General features: G+C 36.0%; 14 non-coding genes across 14 annotated transcripts; all 14 read right to left on the bottom strand.

Annotated features, from left to right (window-relative positions):
- Positions 1-1,909: 1,909 nt before the first annotated feature.
- Positions 1,910-1,982, bottom strand: TRNAR-ACG (transfer RNA arginine (anticodon ACG)). The gene has a single exon. It is a non-coding gene; the product is annotated as a tRNA-Arg (tRNA).
- A 427-nt stretch (positions 1,983-2,409) lies between these two features.
- On the bottom strand, positions 2,410-2,481 carry TRNAH-GUG (transfer RNA histidin (anticodon GUG)). The gene has a single exon. It is a non-coding gene; the product is annotated as a tRNA-His (tRNA).
- An 8-nt stretch (positions 2,482-2,489) lies between these two features.
- TRNAH-AUG (transfer RNA histidin (anticodon AUG)) lies at positions 2,490-2,562 on the bottom strand. The gene has a single exon. It is a non-coding gene; the product is annotated as a tRNA-His (tRNA).
- A 427-nt stretch (positions 2,563-2,989) lies between these two features.
- On the bottom strand, positions 2,990-3,061 carry TRNAH-GUG (transfer RNA histidin (anticodon GUG)). The gene has a single exon. It is a non-coding gene; the product is annotated as a tRNA-His (tRNA).
- Positions 3,062-3,648: 587 nt separating this feature from the next.
- TRNAH-AUG (transfer RNA histidin (anticodon AUG)) lies at positions 3,649-3,721 on the bottom strand. The gene has a single exon. It is a non-coding gene; the product is annotated as a tRNA-His (tRNA).
- A 427-nt stretch (positions 3,722-4,148) lies between these two features.
- On the bottom strand, positions 4,149-4,220 carry TRNAH-GUG (transfer RNA histidin (anticodon GUG)). The gene has a single exon. It is a non-coding gene; the product is annotated as a tRNA-His (tRNA).
- Positions 4,221-8,274: 4,054 nt separating this feature from the next.
- Positions 8,275-8,347, bottom strand: TRNAR-ACG (transfer RNA arginine (anticodon ACG)). Its single transcript has one exon. It is a non-coding gene; the product is annotated as a tRNA-Arg (tRNA).
- A 388-nt stretch (positions 8,348-8,735) lies between these two features.
- TRNAH-GUG (transfer RNA histidin (anticodon GUG)) lies at positions 8,736-8,807 on the bottom strand. The gene has a single exon. It is a non-coding gene; the product is annotated as a tRNA-His (tRNA).
- A 586-nt stretch (positions 8,808-9,393) lies between these two features.
- Positions 9,394-9,466, bottom strand: TRNAR-ACG (transfer RNA arginine (anticodon ACG)). The gene has a single exon. It is a non-coding gene; the product is annotated as a tRNA-Arg (tRNA).
- A 1,663-nt stretch (positions 9,467-11,129) lies between these two features.
- On the bottom strand, positions 11,130-11,202 carry TRNAR-ACG (transfer RNA arginine (anticodon ACG)). The gene has a single exon. It is a non-coding gene; the product is annotated as a tRNA-Arg (tRNA).
- A 3,396-nt stretch (positions 11,203-14,598) lies between these two features.
- Positions 14,599-14,671, bottom strand: TRNAH-AUG (transfer RNA histidin (anticodon AUG)). The gene has a single exon. It is a non-coding gene; the product is annotated as a tRNA-His (tRNA).
- A 507-nt stretch (positions 14,672-15,178) lies between these two features.
- On the bottom strand, positions 15,179-15,251 carry TRNAC-ACA (transfer RNA cysteine (anticodon ACA)). Its single transcript has one exon. It is a non-coding gene; the product is annotated as a tRNA-Cys (tRNA).
- A 507-nt stretch (positions 15,252-15,758) lies between these two features.
- Positions 15,759-15,831, bottom strand: TRNAR-ACG (transfer RNA arginine (anticodon ACG)). The gene has a single exon. It is a non-coding gene; the product is annotated as a tRNA-Arg (tRNA).
- A 1,005-nt stretch (positions 15,832-16,836) lies between these two features.
- TRNAH-GUG (transfer RNA histidin (anticodon GUG)) lies at positions 16,837-16,908 on the bottom strand. Its single transcript has one exon. It is a non-coding gene; the product is annotated as a tRNA-His (tRNA).
- Between the last annotated feature and the right edge of the window lie 274 nt (positions 16,909-17,182).

The raw sequence follows: 17,182 nt of genomic DNA, 5'->3' as shown, positions 1-17,182 counted from the left end.
AATAGTGCAAGCACCTTCAAAGAATCTGCTTACTTTCTGAAATTTTCTTAAGATTCAGTTTTGTGAAAAAATGGATGATTGAGAAACAAAATCAAAATGCCGTGACCCGGATTCGAACCGGGGTTGCTGCGGCCACAACGCAGAGTACTAACATCTATACGATCATGACAATTTAAGTGAGCTAGGTAGGAGTCGAACCTACAATCTTCTGATCTATAGTCAGACGCGTTATCCATTGCCCACTGTCCCAGGTGTCTTGTAGCAATTGAAGAGTCTTTCCTGTTTTTGAGCCTGTTTTAAAGTTTTATGGTCATTGAAGTATATACAGAATCACATTTTGGAAATTGACTGTACACTATCTGCAGGGATTGTTTCCCAAAAATGTTTTAGGTACAGTAATCCTTGTGACTGTTGAAAGATCTTTCAAAAATGTAATGAACTTACTCAGACAGAGCCCAAACATTCTTCTTTCCTGAATAATAGAATTTATGTCAAATTCCTAGTCCTTTAGTAAAGTTATTCACAATTAACTTATTCAAAGCATGTTAAGATAGCTTTATAATAAGCATTAAACACAAATAGTGCAAGCACCTTCAAAGAATCTGCTTACTTTCTGAAATTTTCTTAAGATTCAGTATTGTGAAAAAATGGATGATTGAGAAACAAAATCAAAATGCCGTGACACGGATTCGAACCGGGGTTGAAGCGGCCACAACGCAGAGTACTAACCACTATATGTTCATGGCAATTTAAGTGAGCCAGGTAGGAGTAGAACCTACAATCTACAGATCCATAGTCAGACACGTTATCCATTGCCCACTGTCCCGTGTGTCTTGTAGTAATTGAAGTGTCTTTCCTGTTTTTGAGCCTGTTTTCAGAATTTTATGGTTATTGAAGTATATACAGAATCACATTTTGGAAATTGACTGTACACTATCTGCAGGGATTGTTTCCCAAAAACGTTTTAGGTAAAATAATCCTTGTGACTGCTAAAAGATCTTTAAAAAATGTGATGAACTTACTCTGACAGAGCCCAAACATTCTTCTTTTCTGAATTCTAGAATTTATGTCAAATTCCAAGTACTTTAGTACAATAATTCACAATTAAATTATTCAAAGCATGTTAAGATAGCTTTATAATAAGCATTAAACACAAATAGTGTAAGCACCTTCAAAGAATCTGCTTACTTTCTGAAATTTTCTTAAGATTCAGTATTGTGAAAAAATGGATGATTGTGAACCAAAATCAAAATGCTGTGACCCGTTTTCGAACCGGGGTTGCTGCGGCTACAACTCAGAGTACTAACCACTATACGATCATGTCAATTTAAGCGAGCCAGGTAGGAGTCGAACCTACAAACTTATGATCCGTAGTCAGACACGTTATCCATTGCGCCACTGGCCCAGGTGCCCGGTAGTAATTGAAGTGTCTTTCCTGTTTTTGAGCCAGTTTTGGAGTTTTATGGTTATTGAAGTATATACAGAATCACATTTTGGAAATTGACTGTACACTATCTGCAGGGATTGTTTCCCAAAAACGTTTTAGGTAAAATAATCCTTGTGACTGCTAAAAGATCTTTAAAAAATGTGATGAACTTACTCAGACAGAGCCCAAACATTCTTCTTTCCTGAATTCCAGAATTTATGTCAAATTCCCAGTCCTTTAGTACAATAATTCACAATGAAATTATTCAAAGCATGTTAAGATAGCTTTATAATAAGCATTAAACACAAATAGTGCAAGCACCTTCAAAGAATCTGCTTACTTTCTGAAATTTTCTTAAGATTCAGTATTGTGAAAAAATGGATGATTGAGAAACAAAATCAAAATGTTGTGACCTGTTTTCGAACCGGGGTTGCTGAGGCCACAACGCAGAGTACTTACCACTATGCGATCAGGCAATATAAGCGAGCCAGGTAGGAGTCGAACCTACAATCTTCTGATCCGTAGTCAGACGCGTTATCCATTGCGCCACTGGCCCACGTGTTTTGTAGTAATTGAAGTGTCTTTCCTGTTTTTGAGCCTATTTTCAGAGTTTTATGGTTATTGAAGTATAGACAGAATCACATTTTGGAAATTGACTGTAGACTATCTGCAGGGATTGTTTCCCAAAAGCGTTTTAGGTAAAATAATAATTGTGACTGCTAAAAGATATTTCAAAAATGTGATGAACTTACTCAGAAGGAAGCCCAAACATTCTTCTTTCCTGAATTCTAGAATTTATGTCAAATTCCCAGTACTTTAGTACAATAATTCACAATTAAATTATTCAAAGCATGTTAAGATAGCTTTATAATAAGCATTAAACACAAATAGTGCAAGCACCTTCAAAGAATCTGCTTACTTTCTGAAATTTTTTTAAGATTCAGTATTGTGAAAAAATGGATGATTGAGAAACAAAATAAAAATGCCGTGACCCGGATTCGAACCGGGGTTGCTGCGGCCACAACGCAGAGTACTAACCACTATACGATCACGGCAATATAAGCAAGCCAGGTAGGAGTCGAACCTACAATCTTCTGATCCATAGTCAGACGCGTTATCCATTGCGCCACTGGCCCACGTGTTTTGTAGTAATTGAAGTGTCTTTCCTGTTTTTGAGCCTATTTTCAGAGTTTTATGGTTATTGAAGTATATACAGAATCACATTTTGGAAATTGACTGTAGACTATCTGCAGGGATTGTTTCCCAAAAACGTTTTAGGTAAAATAATAATTGTGACTGCTAAAAGATATTTCAAAAATGTGATGAACTTACTCAGAAGGAAGCCCAAACATTCTTCTTTCCTGAATTCTAGAATTTATGTCAAATTCCCAGTACTTTAGTACAATAATTCACAATTAAATTATTCAAAGCATGTTAAGATAGCTTTAAAATAAGCATTAAACACAAATAGTGCAAGCACCTTCAAAGAATCTGCTTACTTTCTGAAATTTTCTTAAGATTCAGTATTGTGAAAAAATGGATGATTGAGAAACAAAATCAAAATGCCGTGACCCGGATTCGAACCGGGGTTGCTGCGGCCACAACGCAGAGTACTAACCACTATACGATCACGGCAATTTAAGCGTGCCAGGTAGGAGTAGAACCTACAATCTACAGATCAATAGTCAGACAAGTTATCCATTGCCCACTGTCCCAGGTGTCTTGTAGTAATTGAAGTGTCTTTCCTGTTTTTGAGCCTGTTTTCAGAATTTTATGGTTATTGAAGTATATACAGAATCACATTTTGGTAATTGACTGTACACTATCTGCAGGGATTGTTTCCCAAAAACGTTTTAGGTAAAATAATCCTTGTGACTGCTAAAAGATCTTTAAAAAATGTGATGAACTTACTCAGACAGAGCCCAAACATTCTTCTTTCCTGAATTCCAGAATTTATGTCAAAATCCCAAGTCCTTTAGTACAATAATTCACAATTAAATTATTCAAAGCATGTTAAGATAGCTTTATAATAAGCATTAAACACAAATAGTGCAAGCACCTTCAAAGAATCTGCTTACTTTCTGAAATTTTCTTAAGATTCAGTATTGTGAAAAATTGGATGATTGTGAAACAAAATCAAAATGCTGTGACCCGTTTTCGAACCGGGGTTGCTGCGGCCACAACACAGAGTACTAACCACTATACGATCACGGCAATATAAGCGAGCCAGGTAGGAGTCGAACCTACAATCTTCTGATCCATAGTCAGACGCGTTATCCATTGCGCCACTGGCCCACGTGTTTTGTAGTAATTGAAGTGTCTTTCCTGTTTTTGAGCCTATTTTCAGAGTTTTATGGTTATTGAAGTATATACAGAATCACATTTTGGAAATTGACTGTAGACTATCTGCAGGGATTGTTTCCCAAAAACGTTTTAGGTAAAATAATAATTGTGACTGCTAAAAGATATTTAAAAAATGTGATGAACTTACTCAGAAGGAAGCCCAAACATTCTTCTTTCCTGAATTCTAGAATTTATGTCAAATTCCCAGTACTTTAGTACAATAATTCACAATTAAATTATTCAAAGCATGTTAAGATAGCTTTAAAATAAGCATTAAACACAAATAGTGCAAGCACCTTCAAAGAATCTGCTTACTTTCTGAAATTTTCTTAAGATTCAGTATTGTGAAAAAATGGATGATTGAGAAACAAAATCAAAATGCCGTGACCCGGATTCGAACCGGGGTTGCTGCGGCCACAACGCAGAGTACTAACCACTATACGATCACGGCAATTTAAGCGTGCCAGGTAGGAGTAGAACCTACAATCTACAGATCCATAGTCAGACAAGTTATCCATTGCCCACTGTCCCAGGTGTCTTGTAGTAATTGAAGTGTCTTTCCTGTTTTTGAGCCTGTTTTCAGAATTTTATGGTTATTGAAGTATATACAGAATCACATTTTGGTAATTGACTGTACACTATCTGCAGGGATTGTTTCCCAAAAACGTTTTAGGTAAAATAATCCTTGTGACTGCTAAAAGATCTTTAAAAAATGTGATGAACTTACTCAGACAGAGCCCAAACATTCTTCTTTCCTGAATTCCAGAATTTATGTCAAAATCCCAAGTCCTTTAGTACAATAATTCACAATTAAATTATTCAAAGCATGTTAAGATAGCTTTATAATAAGCATTAAACACAAATAGTGCAAGCACCTTCAAAGAATCTGCTTACTTTCTGAAATTTTCTTAAGATTCAGTATTGTGAAAAATTGGATGATTGTGAAACAAAATCAAAATGCTGTGACCCGTTTTCGAACCGGGGTTGCTGCGGCCACAACGCAGAGTAGTAACCACTATACGATCACGTCAATTTTAACGTGCCAGGTAGGAGTCGAACCTACAAACTTATGATCCGTAGTCAGACACGTTATCCATTGCGCCACTGGCCCAGGTGCCCTGTAGTAATTGAAGTGTCTTTCCTGTTTTTGAGCCAGTTTTGTAGTTTTTTGGTTATTGAAGTATATACAGAATCACATTTTGGAAATTGACTGTACACTATCTGCAGGGATTGTTTCCCAAAAACGTTTTAGGTAAAATAATCCTTGTGACTGCTAAAAGATCTTTAAAAAATGTGATGAACTTACTCAGACAGAGCCCAAACATTCTTCTTTCCTGAATTCCAGAATTTATGTCAAATTCCCAGTCCTTTAGTACAATAATTCACAATTAAATTATTCAAAGCATGTTAAGATAGCTTTATAATAAGCATTAAACACAAATAGTGCAAGCACCTTCAAAGAATCTGCTTACTTTCTGAAATTTTCTTAAGATTCGGTATTGTAAAAAAATGGATGATTGTGAAACAAAATCAAAATGCTGTGACCCGTTTTCGAAATGGGGTTGCTGCAGCCACAACGCAGATTACTAACTACTATACAATCACGGCAATTTAAGCGAGCCAGGTAGGAGTCGAACCTACAATCTTCTGATCCGTAGTCAGACGCATTATCTATTGCGCCACTGGCCCAAGTGTTTTGTAGTAATTGAAGTGTCTTTCCTGTTTTTGAGCCTTTTTTCAGAGTTTTATGGTTATTGAAGTATATACAGAATCACATTTTGGAAATTGACTGTACACTATCTGCAGGGATTGCTTCCCAAAAACGTTTTAGGTAAAATAATCCTTGTGACTGCTAAAAGATCATTAAAAAATGTGATGAACTTACTCAGACAGAGCCCAAACATTCTTCTTTCCTGAATTCCAGAATTTATGTCAAATTCCCAGTCCTTTAGTACAATAATTCACAATTAAATTATTCAAAGCATGTTAAGATAGCTTTATAATAAGCATTAAACACAAATAGTGCAAGCACCTTCAAAGAATCTGCTTACTTTCTGAAATTTTCTAAAGATTCAGTATTGTAAAAAAATGGATGATTGTGAAACAAAATCAAAATGCTGTGACCCGTTTTCGAAATGGGATTGTTGCAGCCACAACGCAGAGTACTAACTACTATACAATCACGGCAATTTAAGCGAGCCAGGTAGGAGTCGAACCTACAATCTTCTGATCTATAGTCAGACGTGTTATCTATTGCCCACTGTCCCAGGTGTCTTGTAGCAATTGAAGAGTCTTTTCTGTTTTTGAGCCTGTTTTAAAGTTTTATTGGTTTTGAAGTATATACAGAATCACATTTTGGAAATTGACTGTACACTATCTGCAGGGATTGTTTCCCAAAAACGTTTTAGGTACAATAATCCTTGTGACTGCTAAAAGATCTTTCAAAAATGTAATGAACTTACTCAGACAGAGCCCAAACATTCTTCTTTCCTGAATTCTAGAATTTATGTCAAATTCCTAGTCCTTTAGTAAAATAATTCATAATTAAATTATTCAAAGCATGTTAAGATAGCTTTATAATAAGCATTAAACACAAATAGTGCAAGCACCTTCAAAGAATGTGCTTACTTTCTGAAATTTTCTTAAGATTCAGTATTGTGAAAAAATGGATGATTGAGAAACAAAATCAAAATGCCGTGACCTGGATTCGAACCGGGGTTGCTGCGGCCACAACGCAGAGTACTAACATCTATACGATCATGACAATTTAAGTGAGCTAGGTAGGAGTCGAACCTACAATCTTCTGATCTATAGTCAGATGCGTTATCCATTGCCCACTGTCCCAGGTGTCTTGTAGCAATTGAAGAGTCTTTCCTGTTTTTGAGCCTGTTTTAAAGTTTTATGGTCATTGAAGTATATACAGAATCACATTTTGGAAATTGACTGTACACTATCTGCAGGGATTGTTTCCCAAAAATGTTTTAGGTACAGTAATCCTTGTGACTGTTGAAAGATCTTTCAAAAATGTAATGAACTTACTCAGACAGAGCCCAAACATTCTTCTTTCCTGAATAATAGAATTTATGTCAAATTCCTAGTCCTTTAGTACAGTTATTCACAATTAACTTATTCAAAGCATGTTAAGATAGCTTTATAATAAGCATTAAACACAAATAGTGCAAGCACCTTCAAAGAATCTGCTTACTTTCTGAAATTTTCTTAAGATTCAGTATTGTGAAAAAATGGATGATTGAGAAACAAAATCAAAATGCCGTGACACGGATTCGAACCGGGGTTGAAGCGGCCACAACGCAGAGTACTAACCACTATATGATCATGGCAATTTAAGTGAGCCAGGTAGGAGTCGAACCTACAATCTACAGATCCATAGTCAGACACGTTATCCATTGCCCACTGTCCCGTGTGTCTTGTAGCAATTGAAGTGTCTTTCCTGTTTTTGAGCCTGTTTTCAGAATTTTATGGTTATTGAAGTATATACAGAATCACATTTTGGAAATTGACTGTACACTATCTGCAGGGATTGTTTCCCAAAAACGTTTTAGGTAAAATAATCCTTGTGACTGCTAAAAGATCTTTAAAAAATGTGATGAACTTACTCTGACAGAGCCCAAACATTCTTCTTTTCTGAATTCTAGAATTTATGTCAAATTCCAAGTACTTTAGTACAATAATTCACAATTAAATTATTCAAAGCATGTTAAGATAGCTTTATAATAAGCATTAAACACAAATAGTGTAAGCACCTTCAAAGAATCTGCTTACTTTCTGAAATTTTCTTAAGATTCAGTATTGTGAAAAAATGGATGATTGTGAACCAAAATCAAAATGCTGTGACCCGTTTTCGAACCAGGGTTGCTGCGGCCACAACTCAGAGTACTAACCACTATACGATCATGTCAATTTAAGCGAGCCAGGTAGGAGTCGAACCTACAAACTTATGATCCGTAGTCAGACACGTTATCCATTGCGCCACTGGCCCAGGTGCCCTGTAGTAATTGAAGTGTCTTTCCTGTTTTTGAGCCAGTTTTGGAGTTTTATGGTTATTGAAGTATATACAGAATCACATTTTGGAAATTGACTGTACACTATCTGCAGGGATTGTTTCCCAAAAACGTTTTAGGTAAAATAATCCTTGTGACTGCTAAAAGATCTTTAAAAAATGTGATGAACTTACTCAGACAGAGCCCAAACATTCTTCTTTCCTGAATTCCAGAATTTATGTCAAATTCCCAGTCCTTTAGTACAATAATTCACAATTAAATTATTCAAAGCATGTTAAGATAGCTTTATAATAAGCATTAAACACAAATAGTGCAAGCACCTTCAAAGAATCTGCTTATTTTCTGAAATTTTCTTAAGATTCAGTATTGTGAAAAAATGGATGATTGTGAAACAAAATCAAAACTCTGTAACCCGTTTTCGAAATGGGGTTGCTGCGGCCACAACGCAGAGTACTAACTACTATACAATCACGGCAATTTAAGTGAGCCAGGTAGGAGTCGAACCTACAATCTTCTGATCCGTAATCAGACGCGTTATCCATTGCGCCACTGGCCCACGTGTTTTGTAGTAATTGAAGTGTCTTTCCTGTTTTTGAGCATTTTTTCAGAGTTTTATGGTTATTGAAGTATATACAGAATCACATTTTGGAAATTGACTGTACACTATCTGCAGGGATTGCTTCCCAAAAACGTTTTAGGTAAAATAATCCTTGTGACTGCTAAAAGATCTTTAAAAAATGTGATGAACTTACTCAGACAGAGCCCAAACATTCTTCTTTCCTGAATTCCAGTATTTATGTCAAATTCCCAGCATGTTAAGATAGCTTTATAATAAGCATTAAACACAAATAGTGCAAGCACCTTCAAAGAATCTGCTTACTTTCTGAAATTTTCTTAAGATTCAGTATTGTGAAAAAATGGATGATTGAGAAACAAAATCAAAATGCCGTGACCCAGATTCGAACCGGGGTTGCTGCGGCCACAGCGCAGAGTACTAACCACTATACGATCACGGCAATTTAAGCGAGCCAGGTAGGAGTCGAACCTACAATCTACAGATCCATAGTCAGACACGTTATCCATTGCCCACTGTCCCGGGGGTCTTGTAGTAATTGAAGTGTCTTTCCTGTTTTTGAGCCTGTTTTCAGAATTTTATGGTTATTGAAGTATATACAGAATCACATTTTGGTAATTGACTGTACACTATCTGCAGGGATTGTTTCCCAAAAACGTTTTAGGTAAAATAATCCTTGTGACTGCTAAAAGATCTTTAAAAAATGTGATGATCTTACTCAGACAGAGCCCAAACATTCTTCTTTCCTGAATTCCAGAATTTATGTCAAATTCCCAGTCCTTTAGTACAATAATTCACAATTAAATTATTCAAAGCATGTTAAGATAGCTTTATAATAAGCATTAAACACAAATAGTGCAAGCACCTTCAAAGAATCTGCTTACTTTCTGAAATTTTCTTAAGATTCAGTATTGTGAAAAAATGGATGATTGTGAAACAAAATCAAAATGCTGTGACCCGTTTTCGAAATGGGGTTGCTGCAGCCACAACGCAGAGTACTAACTACTATACAATCACGGCAATTTAAGCGAGCCAGGTAGGATTCGAACCTACAATCTTCTGATCCGTAGTCAGACGCGTTATCCATTGCGCCACTGGCCCACGTGTTTTGTAGTAATTGAAGTGTCTTTCCTGTTTTTGAGCCTTTTTTCAGAGTTTTATGGTTATTGAAGTATATACAGAATCACATTTTGGAAATTGACTGTACACTATCTGCAGGGATTGCTTCCCAAAAACGATTTAGGTAAAATAATCCTTGTGACTGCTAAAAGATCTTTAAAAAATGTGATGAACTTACTCAGACAGAGCCCAAACATTCTTCTTTCCTGAATTCCAGAATTTATGTCAAATTCCCAGTCCTTTAGTACAATAATTCACAATTAAATTATTCAAAGCATGTTAAGATAGCTTTATAATAAGCATTAAACACAAATAGTGCAAGCACCTTCAAAGAATCTGCTTACTTTCTGAAATTTTCTTAAGATTCAGTATTGTGAAAAAATGGATGATTTAGAAACAAAATCAAAATGCCGTGACCCGGATTCAAACCGGGGTTGCTGCGGCCACAACACAGAGTACCAACCACTATACGATGACGGCAATTTTAGTGAGCCAGGTAGGAGTAGAACCTACAATCTACAGATCCATAGTCAGACACGTTAGCCATTGCCCACTGTCCCGGGTGTCTTGTAGTAATTGAAGTGTCTTTCCTGTTTTTGAGCCTGTTTTCAGAATTTTATGGTTATTGAAGTATATACAGAATCACATTTTGGAAATTGACTGTACACTATCTGCAGGGATTGTTTCCCAAAAACGTTTTAGGTAAAATAATCCTTGTGACTGCTAAAAGATCTTTAAAAAATGAGGATGAACTAACTCAGACAGAGCCCAAACATTCTTCTTTCCTGAATTCCAGAATTTATGTCAAATTCCCAGTCCTTTAGTACAATAATTCACAACTAAATTATTCAAAGCATGTTAAGATAGCTTTATAATAAGCATTAAACACAAATAGTGCAAGCACCTTCAAAGAATCTGCTTACTTTCTGAAATTTTCTTAAGATTCAGTATTGTGAAAAAATGGATGATTGTGAAACAAAATCAAAATGCTGTGACCCGTTTTCGAACCAGGGTTGCTGCGGCCACAACGCAGAGTACTAACCACTATACGATCACGTCAATTTAAGCGAGCCAGGTAGGAGTCGAACCTACAAACTTATGATCCGTAGTCAGACACATTATCCATTGCGCCACTGGCCCAGGTGCCCTGTAGTAATTGAAGTGTCTTTCCTGTTTTTGAGCCAGTTTTGGAGTTTTTTGGTTATTGAAGTATATACAGAATCACATTTTGGAAATTGACTGTACACTATCTGCAGGGCTTGTTTCCCAAAAACGTTTTAGGTAAAATAATCCTTGTGACTGCTAAAAGATCTTTAAAAAATGTAATGAGCTTACTCAGACAGAGCCCAAACATTCTTCTTTCCTGAATTCCAGAATTTATGTCAAATTCCCAGTCCTTTAGTACAATAATTCACAATTAAATTATTCAAAGCATGTTAAGATAGCTTTATAATAAGCATTAAACACAAATAGTGCAAGCACCTTCAAAGAATCTGCTTACTTTCTGAAATTTTCTTAAGATTCAGTATTGTGAAAAAATGGATGATTGTGAAACAAAATCAAAATGCTGTGACCCGTTTTCGAAATGGGGTTTCTGCAGCCACAACGCAGAGTACTGACTACTATACAATCATGGTAATTTAAGCGAGCCAGGTAGGAGTCGAACCTACAATCTTCTGATCCGTAGTCAGACGCGTTATCCATTGCGCCACTGGCCCATGTGTTTTGTAGTAATTGAAGCGTCTTTCCTGTTTTTGAGCCTTTTTTCAGAGTTTTATGGTTATTGAAGTATATACAGAATCACATTTTGGAAATTGACTGTACACTATCTGCAGGGATTGCTTCCCAAAAACGTTTTAGGTAAAATAATCCTTGTGACTGCTAAAAGATCTTTAAAAAATGTGATGAACTTACTCAGACAGAGCCCAAACATTCTTCTTTCCTGAATTCCAGAATTTATGTCAAATTCCCAGTCCTTTAGTACAATAATTCACAATTAAATTATTTAAAGCATGTTAAGATAGCTTTATAATAAGCATTAAACACAAATAGTGCAAGCACCTTCAAAGAATCTGCTTACTTTCTGAAATTTTCTTAAGATTCAGTATTGTGAAAAAATGGATGATTGTGAAACAAAATCAAAATGCTGTGAACCGTTTTCGAAATGGGGTTGCTGCAGCCACAACGCAGAGTACTAACTACTATACAATCACGGCAATTTAAGCGAGCCAGGTAGGAGTCGAACGTACAATCTTCTGATCTATAGTCAGACGCGTTATCCATTGCCCACTGTCCCAGGTGTCTTGTAGCAATTGTAGAGTCTTTCCTGTTTTTGAGCCTGTTTTAAAGTTTTATGGTTATTGAAGTATATACAGAATCACATTTTGGAAATTGACTGTACACTATCTGCAGGAATTGTTTCCCAAAAATGTTTTAGGTACAATAATCCTTGTGACTGCTAAAAGATCTTTAAAAAATGTAATGAGCTTACTGAGACAGAGCCCAAACATTCTTCTTTCCTGAATTCTAGAATTTTTGTCAAATTCCCAGTCCTTTAGTAAAATAATTCACAATTAAAATATTCAAAGCATGTTAAGACAGCTTTATAATAAGCATTAAACACAAATAGTGCAAGCACCTTCAAAGAATCTGCTTACTTTCTGAAATTTTCTTAAGATTCAGTATTGTGAAAAAATGGATGATTGAGAAACAAAATCAAAATGCCGTGACCCGGATTCAAACCGGGGTTGCTGCGGCCACAACACAGAGTACTAACCACTATACGATGACGGCAATTTTAGTGAGCCAGGTAGGAGTAGAACCTACAATCTACAGATCCATAGTCAGACACGTTAGCCATTGCCCACTGTCCCGGGTGTCTTGTAGTAATTGAAGTGTCTTTCCTGTTTTTGAGCCTGTTTTCAGAATTTTATGGTTATTGAAGTATATACAGAATCACATTTTGGAAATTGACTGTACACTATCTGCAGGGATTGTTTCCCAAAAACGTTTTAGGTAAAATAATCCTTGTGACTGCTAAAAGATCTTTAAAAAATGTGATGAACTTACTCTGACAGAGCCCAAACATTCTTCTTTTCTGAATTCTAGAATTTATGTCAAATTCCAAGTACTTTAGTACAATAATTCACAATTAAATTATTCAAAGCATGTTAAGATAGCTTTATAATAAGCATTAAACACAAATAGTGCAAGCACCTTCAAAGAATCTGCTTACTTTCTGAAATTTTCTTAAGATTCAGTATTGTGAAAAAATGGATGATTGAGAAACAAAATCAAAATGCCATGACCCAGATTCGAACCGGGGTTGCTGCGGCCACAACACAGAGTACTAACCACTATACGATCACGGCAATTTAAGCTAGCCAGGTAGGAGTCGAACCTACAATCTACAGATCCATAGTCAGACACGTTATCCATTGCCCACTGTCCCGGGGGTCTTGTAGTAATTGAAGTGTCTTTCCTGTTTTTGAGCCTGTTTTCAGAATTTTATGGTTATTGAAGTATATACAGAATCACATTTTGGTAATTGACTGTACACTATCTGCAGGGATTGTTTCCCAAAAACGTTTTAGGTAAAATAATCCTTGTGACTGCTAAAAGATCTTTAAAAAATGAGGATGAACTAACTCAGACAGAGCCCAAACATTCTTGTTTCCTGAATTCCAGAATTTATGTCAAATTCCCAGTCCTTTAGTACAATAATTCACTATTAAATTATTCAAAGCATGTTAAGATAGCTTTATAATAAGCATTAAACACAAATAGTGCAAGCACCTTCAAAGAATCTGCTTACTTTCTGAAATTTTCTTAAGATTCAGTATTGTGAAAAAATGGATGATTGTGAAACAAAATCAAAATGCTGTGACCCGTTTTCGAACCGGGATTGCTGCAGCCACAACGCAGAGTACTAACCACTATACGATCACGTCAATTTAAGCGAGCCAGGTAGGAGTCGAACCTACAAACTTATGATCCGTAGTCAGACACATTATCCATTGCACCACTGGCCCAGGTGCCCTGTAGTAATTGAAGTGTCTTTCCTGTTTTTGAGCCAGTTTTGGAGTTTTATGGTTATTGAAGTATATACAGAATCACATTTTGGAAATTGACTGTACACTATCTGCAGGGATTGTTTCCCAAAAATGTTTTAGGTACAATAATCCTTGTGACTGCTAAAAGATCTTTAAAAAATGTAATGAGCTTACTCAGACAGAGCCCAAACATTCTTCTTTCCTGAATTCTAGAATTTATGTCAAATTCCCAGTCCTTTAGTAAAATAATTCACAATTAAATTATTCAAAGCATGTTAAGATAGCTTTATAATAAGCATTAAACACAAATAGTGCAAGCACCTTCAAAGAATCTGCTTACTTTCTGAAATTTTCTTAAGATTCAGTATTGTGAAAAAATGGATGATTGAGAAACAAAATCAAAATGCCGTGACCCGGATTCAAACCGGGGTTGCTGCGGCCACAACACAGAGTACTAACCACTATACGATGACGGCAATTTTAGTGAACCAGGTAGGAGTAGAACCTACAATCTACAGATCCATAGTCAGACACGTTAGCCATTGCCCACTGTCCCAGGTGTCTTGTAGTAATTGAAGTGTCTTTCCTATTTTTGAGCCTGTTTTCAGAATTTTATGGTTATTGAAGTATATACAGAATCACATTTTGGAAATTGACTGTACACTATCTGCAGGGATTGTTTCCCAAAAACGTTTTAGGTAAAATAATCCTTGTGACTGCTAAAAGATCTTTAAAAAATGTGATGAACTTACTCTGACAGAGCCCAAACATTCTTCTTTCCTGAATTCTAGAATTTATGTCAAATTCCCAGTCCTTTAGTACAATAATTCACAATTAAATTATTCAAAGCATGTTAAGATAGCTTTATAATAAGAATTAAACACAAATAGTGCAAGCACCTTCAAAGAATCTGCTTACTTTCTGAAATTTTCTTAAGATTCAGTATTGTGAAAAAATGGATGATTGAGAAACAAAATCAAAATGTCGTGACCTGTTTTCGAAATGGGGTTGTAGCGGCCACAAAGCAGAGTACTAAACTCTATGCGATCATGACAATTTAAGTGAGCTAGGTAGGAGTCGAACCTACAATCTTCTGATCCATAGTCAGACGCGTTATCCATTGCGCCACTGGCCCACGTGTTTTGTAGTATTTGAAGTGTCTTTCCTGTTTTTGAGCCTATTTTCAGAGTTTTATGGTTATTGAAGTATATACAGAATCACATTTTGGAAATTGACTGTAGACTATCTGCAGGGATTGTTTCCCAAAAACGTTTTAGGTAAAATAATAATTGTGACTGCTAAAAGATATTTCAAAAATGTGATGAACTTACTGAGAAGGAAGCCCAAACATTCTTCTTTCCTGAATTCTAGAATTTATGTCAAATTCCCAGTACTTTAGTACAATAATTCACAATTAAATTATTCAAAGCATGTTAAGATAGCTTTATAATAAGCATTAAACACAAATAGTGCAAGCACCTTCAAAGAATCTGCTTACTTTCTGAAATTTTCTTAAGATTCAGTATTGTGAAAAAATGGATGATTGAGAAACAAAATAAAAATGCCGTGACCCAGATTCGAACCGGGGTTGCTGCGGCCACAACGCAGAGTACTACCCACTATACGATCACGGCAATATAAGCGAGCCAGGTTGGAGTCGAACCTACAATCTTCTGATCTGTAGTCAGACGCGTTATCCATTGCGCCACTGGCCCACGTGTTTTGTAGTAATTGAAGTGTCTTTCCTGTTTTTGAGCCTATTTTCAGAGTTTTATGGTTATTGAAGTATATACAGAATCACATTTTGGAAATTGACTGTAGACTATCTGCAGGGATTGTTTCCCAAAAACGTTTTAGGTAAAATAATAATTGTGACTGCTAAAAGATATTTCAAAAATGTGATGAACTTACTGAGAAGGAAGCCCAAACATTATTCTTTCCTGAATTCTAGAATTTATGTCAAATTCCCAGTACTTTAGTACAATAATTCACAATTAAATTATTCAAAGCATGTTAAGATAGCTTTATAATAAGCATTAAACACAAATAGTGCAAGCACCTTCAAAGAATCTGCTTACTTTCTGAAATTTTCTTAAGATTCAGTATTGTGAAAAAATGGATGATTGAGAAACAAAATCAAAATGCCGTGACCCAGATTCGAACCGGGGTTGCTGCGGCCACAACGCAGAGTACTACCCACTATACGATCACGGCAATATAAGCGAGCCAGGTAGGAGTCGAACCTACAATCTTCTGGTCCGTAGTCAGACGCGTTATCCATTGCGCCACTGGCCCACGTGTTTTGTAGTAATTGAAGTGTCTTTCCTGTTTTTGAGCCTATTTTCAGAGTTTTATGGTTATTGAAGTATATACAGAATCACATTTTGGAAATTGACTGTAGACTATCTGCAGGGATTGTTTCCCAAAAACGTTTTAGGTAAAATAATAATTGTGACTGCTAAAAGATATTTCAAAAATGTGATGAACTTACTCAGAAGGAAGCCCAAACATTCTTCTTTCCTGAATTCTAGAATTTATGTCAAATTCCCAGTACATTAGTACAATAATTCACAATTAAATTATTCAAAGCATGTTAAGATAGCTTTATAATAAGCATTAAACACAAATAGTGCAAGCACCTTCAAAGAATCTGCTTACTTTCTGAAATTTTCTTAAGATTCAGTATTGTGAAAAAATGGAGGATTGAGAAACAAAATCAAAATGCCGTGACCCGGATTCAAACCGGGGTTGCTGCGGCCACAACGCAGAGTACTAACCACTATACGATGACGGCAATTTTAGTGAGCCAGGTAGGAGTAGAACCTACAATCTACAGATCCATAGTCAGACACGTTAGCCATTGCCCACTGTCCCTGGTGTCTTGTAGTAATTGAAGTGTCTTTCCTGTTTTTGAGCCTGTTTTCAGAATTTTATGGTTATTGAAGTATATACAGAATCACATTTTGGAAATTGACTGTACACTATCTGCAGGGATTGTTTCCCAAAAACGTTTTAGGTAAAATAATCCTTGTGACTGCTAAAAGATCTTTAAAAAATGTGATGAACTTACTCTGACAGAGCCCAAACATTCTTCTTTTCTGAATTCTAGAATTTATGTCAAATTCCAAGTACTTTAGTACAATAATTCACAATTAAATTATTCAAAGCATGTTAAGATAGTTTTATAATAAGCATTAAACACAAATAGTGCAAGCACCTTCAAAGAATCTGCTTACTTTCTGAAATTTTCTTAAGATTCAGTATTGTGAAAAAATGGAGGATTGAGAAACAAAATCAAAATGCCGTGACCCAGATTCGAACCGGGGTTGCTGCGGCCACAGCGCAGAGTACTAACCACTATACGATCACGGCAATTTAAGCGAGCCAGGTAGGAGTCGAACCTACAATCTACAGATCCATAGTCAGACACGTTATCCATTGCCCACTGTCCCGGGGGTCTTGTAGTAATTGAAGTGTCTTTCCTGTTTTTGAGCCTGTTTTCAGAATTTTATGGTTATTGAAGTATATACAGAATCACATTTTGGTAATTGACTGTACACTATCTGCAGGGATTGTTTCCCCAAAAACGTTTTAGGTAAAATAATCCTTGTGACTGCTAAAAGATCTTTAAAAAATGTGATGATCT

This window comes from Taudactylus pleione, unplaced genomic scaffold (assembly GCF_031769625.1).
Source record: "Taudactylus pleione unplaced genomic scaffold, aTauple2 ptg000551l, whole genome shotgun sequence".
Classification (NCBI taxonomy): domain Eukaryota; kingdom Metazoa; phylum Chordata; class Amphibia; order Anura; family Myobatrachidae; genus Taudactylus; species Taudactylus pleione.
The sequence above is the reverse complement of the archived record's forward strand: the minus strand, read 5'-3'. Positions and strand labels throughout refer to the sequence as shown.